Raw genomic sequence first — 8,761 nt, 5'->3', positions numbered from 1 at the left:
CAGTATTTTGTAAAAGATAAAAAAGATACAAAAGATACAAAATACAAAAACATTTTGACTATTAGGGGTCTCGAGATTCCATCTGAATTTTAGGATGGGTTTTCTATTTCTGCAAAAAACGTGTTAGGATTTTTATAGGGATTGTATTGAATCCACAGATCGGTTTGGCTAGTATTGACATCTCAACAATAATATTAAGTCTTCCAGCCCATGAACATGGGATGTGTTTCCATTTATTTATGTCTTCTTTAATTTCTCTCAGCAGTGTTTTATAGTTTTCAGTGTACAAGTTACACTCATCCTTGGTTTAGTTTTACCTCCTTGGTTAATGTTATTCCTAAGTATTTTATTTTTTGATGTTATTATAAATTGAATTGTTTTCTTAATTTCCTTTTTGGATTAGTAGTGTATAGAAACACAATTTTTATGTGACCATCGTTTCTTTTCAGTGGTCACTTATCCCAACCTAGGGGAGCTCAGGGACCTTTTTGGCTGTTTTTGGTTTTGTTTTTTTAAGTAAGCTCTGTGCCCAACATGAGACTTAAACTCATGACCCTGAGATCAAGAGTGGCATGCTCTACCAACTGAGCCAGCCAGGCGCCCCCAGATTTGGTCAGTTTTGAGAGAGGAGCCATACTTCTATCTGCCTACCTGAAGGTTAGAAACTTCCTCTTATCGTCTGACAAATTGACACTCTCTTCCCCACCACCCTTAAAATGCCAAAGCTTCATGGCCCCTCAAAATCAATTTCCCTGAACCACCTCCCCTGCCCCCCCCCACCCCCTGGAGTAAACCCATCCTGTTGGGAGTCTATGACCTGAGTAGGAGTTTTATTTTAGTTACAGAAGGCAACTTCCTTACAAGTTGTGTAAACTTAAGACTACCTATAAATGGGAAGACTGTTGTCCTACTTCTGAGAATGGACAGGAGCACACTGTCTTGCTACACCCATATGCTTAGACATAGCAGGTGCTTAATAAATGGCAGCAATGGGGCGCCTGGGTGGCTCAGTCTGTTGGCCGTCCGACTCCGGCTCAGGTCATGATCTCGCGGTCCGTGAGTTCGAGCCCCGCGTCGGGCTCTGTGCTGACAGCTCAGGGCCTGGAGCCTGTTTCAGATTCTGTGTCTCCCTCTCTCTCTGACCTTCCCCCATTCATGCCTGTCTCTCTCTGTGTCAAAAATGAATAAACGTTAAAAAAAAATTTTTAATAAAAAAAACAGCAAATGTATGTACATAAGTACTTCATGACATATGAAGAGCTCTACAAATGTATTGAATGCCTACTAAGTGCCAGGTACTACATCAGACACCCAAGGACGCAAGTGATATATAAGACACAGGTTCCATGCCCTCACCCAGGTGACATTCTGGCTGGGGAATATAAATATTGAGCAACTAACTTTACATCAAGTGTAAATGCATTAATAACAACTATGATGATGTTCTGCTGCGACGTAGATGGTGCCATGAAAGAGTGTAACAGAGTGTGAGGGAGCTAACCTAGTGAGGGGTGGGGAGGTCAAGGAAGGCCTCTCTGTAACATTAGAGATGAGATGTAAAGAATGAAGAAGAAGTAGCCATGATGGGAAAGGGGGAGAACCTGTTGAGAAAGAACATTTCCAGCTAGAAGGAAGAACTTTCTGGAGGCCCTGAGGCGAGGAGAGAGTAGTGGCCTCAGAGATACACAGAGAAGACCAGTGTGGCTGGAGCCCTGAGAACGAAGAGGATGGTGAGTCACAGAGACTTACAGGATGTTAAACCAAACTAGTTAGGCGCCACGGAAGGGTCTTAAATGAGGGGGGGTAGTGACATAATCAGCTAACACACAGAAACTCAGCATGCAGGAAATCCACTAAGGTCAAGTTTCTAAATTAGAGAACTTATTCCATAAACTGATTACAGCTCAGGCTCCTAGCTGTGTATATTCTCTTTTTAGCCCTTGATTTTTTTTTTTTTTAACATCCTTATTCAAGTATAATTTACATACCACAAAACTTACCCATTTTAAACGTACAACTCAATGATTTTTAATAAATTTATAGAAGTGTACGACTGTGACCATAATGTATTTTTAGAACATTTTCTTCACCCCCAAAAGATCTCTCATGCCCATTTGTCGGGCATGCCCACGCTTCCCACCCACCGTGGCCCAGCCACCGGTGTAAATGCCCACACCCACACTGAGCTCAGGTCCACTTTGGGGGAGGGCCCAAGTGGGGGCCATGCCTTTGTCCAGACTCTTGCCCTGGACCCTGCACTTTGACCTAGGCTGGGAGCTAGAGGACCCTCTACCTGGTCCTGCTGGCTCTGTGGGAACTGGCAGTCCCTGTCCCAGGGGGTCTCTCTGGTGACATTCACTTGGGGCCCTGATGCACTCACTGAGACCCCCCTGTACCTCCCACAGACCCCAAGGTGGGGGAATGGCAGGGGTCTGGCTGGGGTCCCCTTCCTATGCCCAAGGGTTTGGGGTCCAGCCCAGCCAGCTGCCAAGTGACCTTGTCCCAGCTCCCCCTCCCCAGGCTGGTGTGAGTGTGTGTGTTCGCACCCAGCTTCTATTTCATATTGCAAATGTAAATAAATAAAGGTCCTCCCACCCCCAGCTCCAGGCAGCCACTAACCTGCTTTCTTCTGCTTTCTGTCTCTATAGATTTGCCTTGTCTGGACATTTTACATAAAAGGAATCATATAAAATGTGGTCTTCTGGGACTGATTTTGTCATCATTTGTATTCCAGTGACTATGTGTCTCCATTATCTAACTTTTTCATACATCCCATATTTTCATAGAAAATAGGGAAAAAATGGGGGTGCCTGGCTGGCCCAGTCGGAAGAGTGTGTTACTCTTGATATTGGGGTCATGAGTTTGAGCCCCACATTGGGTGTAGAGATTATTTAAATAAATAAAACTAAAAAAAAAAAAAGAAAAGAAAAGAAAAGAGGGAAATATGGATGAGCAAAATGAAAAAGCTTCACTTTCCCAATAAGTCTTTCCTAACAGATTCCACTATAGTTGACTTTCTCCTGGGGCATTCTGGGCAGTCAGAGACCTGATTCCTGTCAGAAGACCTGGGTTCACCTTTTGACTCTGCTATTTTCTCACTATGTGATCTGGGACTCTTGGAGTTTCTGTTTTCTAATCTGTAAAGTGAGCAAAATAATACTACCTACATCATTGGCTTCTATGATGAGTAATAGGAGCTAATGCATGCTAAGTGCTTAATATAGGGACTGGCACACGATAAGGACACCATAGAGGTGAACCATTATCATAAATATTCCTATGCAACATTTTATTTTTATTATTATTCATTATTTTTTAAGTAAGCTCCACGCCCAACATGGGGCTTGAACTTGTGACCCCAAGATCAACGGTCACATGCTCTGTTGACAAGCTAGTCAGGTGCCCCTCTATGCAACATTTTAATGAGTAAATGGTATTCAGTTTGTGCTTATCCCTTAGTCGGTTTGAATTCTTACTGCTCTTGAATATGTAGGCCAGGGGCCAGTGAACTACAGCTCAAAGAATGGTTTTCACATGAGATGCCTGGGTGGCTCAGTTGGTTAAGCCGTCCAGCTTCGGCTCAGGTTATGATCTCCCGGGTCAGTTCGTGAGTTTGAGCCCTAGGTCTGGCTCTGTGCTGACAGCTTGGAGCCTGGAACCTGCTTTGTATTCTGTTTCTCCCTCTCTCTCTGCCCCTCCCCTACTCACACTCTGCCTCTCTCTGTCTCTCAAAAATAAACATTAAAGAAAAAAAGAATGGTTTTCACACTATTTATTTTTAAAATATTTATTTATTTTTGAGAGAACGTATACAGGTGAGGAACATAGAAAGAGGGGACAGAGGAGCCGAAGCAGACTCTGTGCTGACAGCAGCGAGCCCAATTCAGGGCTCAAACTCACCAACCATTGAGATCATGACCTGAGCAGAAGAAGTCAGACGCTTAACCAATTGAGCCACCCAGGCACCCCTGGTTTTCACATTTTTTTTAATCATTTTTTTTTAACGTTTATTTATTTTTGAGAGACAGAGCACAAGCAGGGGAGGGGCAGAGAGAGAGAATCCAAAGCAGGTTCCAGGCTCTGAACTGTCAGCACAGAGCCCGATGCGGGGCTCGAACTCATGAACCATGAGATCATGACCTGAGCCGAGGTCGGATGATCAACCGACTGAGCCACCCAGGCACCCCTGGTTTTCACATTTTTAAATGGCTCGCAGGATTTTAAAAATAAATCAAAATAATATTATTTCATGACATGCGAAAATTATATGAAATTGCAATTTCAGTGTCTGTAGGTAAAACTTTATTGGAACACAACTACACTCCCTTGTTTGTATATTGTCTCTTACTGTTTTGCAACAGCAGAGTTGAGTGGCTAGTAGATACCATATGACCACAAAACCTAAAATATACACCATCTGGCCTCTTTACAGAAAAAGTGTGCTGATACATGGTGGAGATAACTCTTCATCCCTTATGCTTTATAAAAAAAAAAAAAAAAAAGTACTGCAAAGGAACATCCAAGGCCTGTGAGACCAGAAGTCAGTGGCCTCTTCAGGCTGCCACCCGGCTGGTTTCATACTGGCCTTTCTGGTCTTTCAGCTCTTGGTCTGTCTGCGGCACATTGGCTCCACCCTCAAGACTTTGCCTCTGCCTAAACAGCCCTTCCCCCCCCCCACAACTTTGTGTGGGGTCTTCTATTGCTTCTTCAGGTTTCAGTTACAAAGTCTTTGCTTCAGGAAAGCTTTTCCAGATCTCCTCCTCCCAGCCAAATTCAGCACAGTAGTACTCAGTTTGCTATTCTCTCCCCTCACTAAGCCTTGTCAAGTCAGGCACTGGATCTATCACTACTACAGTTGACCTTGAACATTGCAGAGCTTAAGGGTGCCACCTCCCACCATTTACCCACTGTAAAAAAAAAAAAAATAGTATAACTCCTCTCCCAGTATAACTTTTGACTCCCCCCAAGTTGCCTTCTGTTGACAAGAAGCTTTACTATAAAACAGTTGACTAACATGTCTTTTGTATTAGATGTATCATATACTGCATTTTTTTTTTTAATGTTTATTTCTGAGAGACAGAGAGAGAGTGTGAACAGGGGAGGGGCAGAGAGAGAGGGAGACACAGAATCAAAGCAGGCTCCACGCTCTGAGCTGTCAGCACAGAACCTGACACGGGGCCTAAACGTACTGCAAGATCATGACCTGAGCTGAAGTCCGGACGCTTAACCGACTGAGCCACCCAGCAGCCCTAACTCAGCTTTAGAAAGGCATAGATATATGCATACATATCATATAGTCCTGGTTAAGGGGGAACATTTTTTTAGAAAATCAGTTATGTGTGATGATTCAATCACCCCTGTAGACAGGTACCTAGGTGGAAGCCCGATATTCTCACTGAGTAATTGAGAGTACTCTTAAGTAAACTTGTAACTTGTTTGGCTTAAACCTCAATTCCTTAACCTGTGATACAGAAAACAGCCACTCTTCCTACGTCAGCAATCACCTGAGCAGCTTTTCCACAACCAACACTGCTGTGAATACGCCCTGGCGATCACAACTCCTTGACGTTTTTCAGTAACTGACTACCTAGAAAAAGACCTGCGTAGACATTTTTTTCCAGTTACCATTTCGCATACTTGCATCTAACACCCCAAAAAAGACAATAAACAGCTCTCGTAATCACGACATCGCCATAAAACCAAAAGTCGGACTTAAAATTCTTTCTTAAAGCACTCCTTCAAACAGGGGCGCCGGGACCAACGATCACCAGCTGCCCGGGTACCAAAAAATTATGCTTCCGAAATCTCTTGATGTCGATTCCGCACGCAGAGCAATGGAGCTGCCCTACGTGTGCCACTCACGACAGAAGCCCTTTTTGCCTTAGCAGGAACCAAGGCAGGGTGGCAGCGTTGGCGAATCCCTCTTTTGCTAAAGGTGAAAACAAAGCTGAAGCAATTTCCTATTTCTTGTTTCTCAGGGTGAGGGGAGGAACTGCAAGACATTCTGGCCCGGAGGGCAATCTTCACAAAAAGACTTATGATTTGTCCTTTTGGTTTTTATATAGTAGTAAAGGCAAGGAGGTAAATTGATATGCAAATTTGAGCGGTGCTTGCTGGGAAGGGGCCGGCCGAGGCGCAGAGGGAGTGGCAGGGAAGAGCGTTTGTAGGAGAGGGCGGGAGAAGCTGTCGCCAGCTGCAGTAGGCATGGGGTGGCACCTGTTGTATGCTGCGCGGGAGACCCGCTTCTGGGCGACTCTGGGTACCTGTCTGCGGAAGACACGAATCCCACCCTATTAAAATTGAAAACGCACAAACTTGTGCCACCCCTAGCCATCGACCCGGATGGGGCCCCACCAGGCGAGCACTGGAGGCAGAGCTTGCTATTAAGAGAAAAATTCGGAGGAACCTCCTCTTCTGCTAACGGATTAGCAGAGCGTTGTGTGTTCATAAAGTGGAACGCCATCTGCTGCGCTGCCAGGAGTGAATTAGACACCAAAAAGCATTGAGTGACAAGAGTTGCAGAATAAGGCACAGCATGACGACCATTAACATGAAGGGGGAAAAAAAATCAATACTACATTTGGATTGATTGAAGTAGATCTTTATCAACAGATATAAAAAAATGAGTGAAGGTGTTGAATAGGGTACCACATTAAATGATCAGTGTAACAAAGAGCATACACGTGTGCACATAAAAACCCAGTGCTATATATTTTCTGACGCCACATACTTTATTAACTTTCTAAAAAAGATTTGCAAGAACATACATCAGTGATTACCTCTGGGAAGGAGGGAAGGATGAGACTCATGACACACAAGACTTTAGATTTGTCTGTAATATTCTAATTATTTTAAAAAGCATAATGAGCTATTTTATTACTTGTATAATTGAAATTACTTTTAAAATTGTTCTTGCTTTTGAGGGCACCTAGGTGGCTCAGTCAAACATCTGACTCTTGGTTCCAGCTCAGGTTATGGTCTCATGGCTCATGGGATGGAATCTCAGCTCTGTGCTGACAACATGGAACCTACTTGGGATTCTCTCTCCTTCTCTCTGTGCCCCACCACCACCTCGTGTTCTGTCTCTGTTTCTGTCTCTCTCTCAAAATAAATAAATTATTTAAAAAATTGTCCTTGGGGCATCTGGGTGGCTTAGGTGGTTGAGCGCCCAACTTTGACTCGGGTCGTGATCTCAAGGCTCGTGAGTTCGAGCCCCGCATCGGGCTCTGTGCTAACAGCTCAGATCCTGGAGCCTGTTTCAGATTCTGTGTCTCCCTCTCTCTCTGACCCTCCCCCGTTCATGCTCTGTCTCTCTCAGTCTCAAAAATAAACGTTAAAAAAATTTTTTTTTTTAAATTGTCCTTGCTTTCTATATTTTCTCCCTATATTTCATTTTCTAAAGTCAGGTTTGTTGACATGTAATTTATATATAAATATACCTTGTTTATCATATGGTTTAACAAACTCATATAGACATGTATCTGGTACCAAGGTCAATCAAATATCAAACATTTCTATCACCCCCAAAAGCTCCTTTGTCTCCTTTTGTAGTCACCTCCCGTAATCCCAATCCTGGTAAGTAGTGCTCTTCTCTGGTCCTGTAGTTTTGCCTTTTCCAGAATGGCATAAAAATGGAATCAATCACACATCAGTTTTAATATAAAAACAGTATGTGCTAATTGTAAAAATGCTGAAACAGTACAGAAATGTGAGAATGTTTTCCCCAAACTACTATGAACAGTTTAGTGTTTCTCTTGCCAGACTGTTTCCTATGTACATACACATAGATTTTTTTTTTTTAGTGTTTTATTCTTTTTTTTTTTTAATTTTTTTTTTCAACGTTTATTTATTTTTGGGACAGAGAGAGACAGAGCATGAACGGGGGAGGGGCAGAGAGAGAGGGAGACACAGAATCGGAAACAGGCTCCAGGCCCTGAGCCATCAGCCCAGAGCCTGCCGTGGGGCTCGAACTCACGGACCGCGAGATCGTGACCTGGCTGAAGTCGGACGCTTAACCGACTGCGCCACCCAGGCGCCCCTTTTAGTGTTTTATTCTTGAGAGAGAGACAGAGCATGAGTGAGAAAGGGGCAGAGTGAGAGAGGGACACAGAATCCGAAGCAGGCTCCAGGCTCCGAGCTGTCAGCACAGAGCCCGATGTGGGGCTCGAACTCACAAGATGTGAGATCACGACCTGAGCCAAAGTTGGATACTCAACTGACTGAGCCACCCAGGCGCCCCTACACAGATTTTTTTTTTTAATTTTTAACTTTTTTTTAGAGAGAGTGTGTGAATGCTCGAGTGGGGTGGGGGGAGAGAAAGAGAGAGAGAGAGAGACAGAAAGAGAATCAGAATCTCCAGTAGGGGCTCAATCTCACGACCCTGGGGTCATGACCTGAGCCGAAATCAAGAGTCCAATACTTAACTGACTGAGCCACGCAGGCTCCCCTACATTTTAAAACAAAAATGTAGACTATCAGGCATTTTACTCTCCTTAAAATATTTTATTTTTAATTTAAATTTTAGTAAGTTAATATGCAGTGTAATATTGGTTTCAGAAGCAGAATTCAGTGATCAAATTCAGTGAAAAATATGCAATGCTTCACAAATTTGCGTATCATCCTTGTGCAGAGAACATGCTAATCTTCTCCGTGTTGTTCCAATTTTAGTATATGTGCTGCTGAAGTGAGCACCTTAATATACGTTAATAATATATAGAGGTACCTGACCTCTACAATTTAGAAGCTGCAAGAGAAGGAAGTC

The 8,761-nt window shown here is 43.5% G+C and overlaps 2 non-coding genes across 2 annotated transcripts; both read right to left on the bottom strand.

Moving 5' to 3' along the window:
• Window positions 1–5,744: 5,744 nt before the first annotated feature.
• LOC122482367 lies at window positions 5,745–5,878 on the bottom strand. Its single transcript, XR_006297152.1, has one exon. It is a non-coding gene; the product is annotated as a U11 spliceosomal RNA (small nuclear RNA).
• A 2,706-nt stretch (window positions 5,879–8,584) lies between these two features.
• Window positions 8,585–8,691, bottom strand: LOC122482228. Its single transcript, XR_006297034.1, has one exon. It is a non-coding gene; the product is annotated as a U6 spliceosomal RNA (small nuclear RNA).
• Window positions 8,692–8,761: the final 70 nt, after the last annotated feature.

The sequence above is a fragment of the Prionailurus bengalensis genome, chromosome C1 (assembly GCF_016509475.1).
Source record: "Prionailurus bengalensis isolate Pbe53 chromosome C1, Fcat_Pben_1.1_paternal_pri, whole genome shotgun sequence".
Classification (NCBI taxonomy): domain Eukaryota; kingdom Metazoa; phylum Chordata; class Mammalia; order Carnivora; family Felidae; genus Prionailurus; species Prionailurus bengalensis.
Note: the sequence above shows the minus strand (reverse complement) of the source record. Positions and strands in the feature narration are given on the sequence as shown.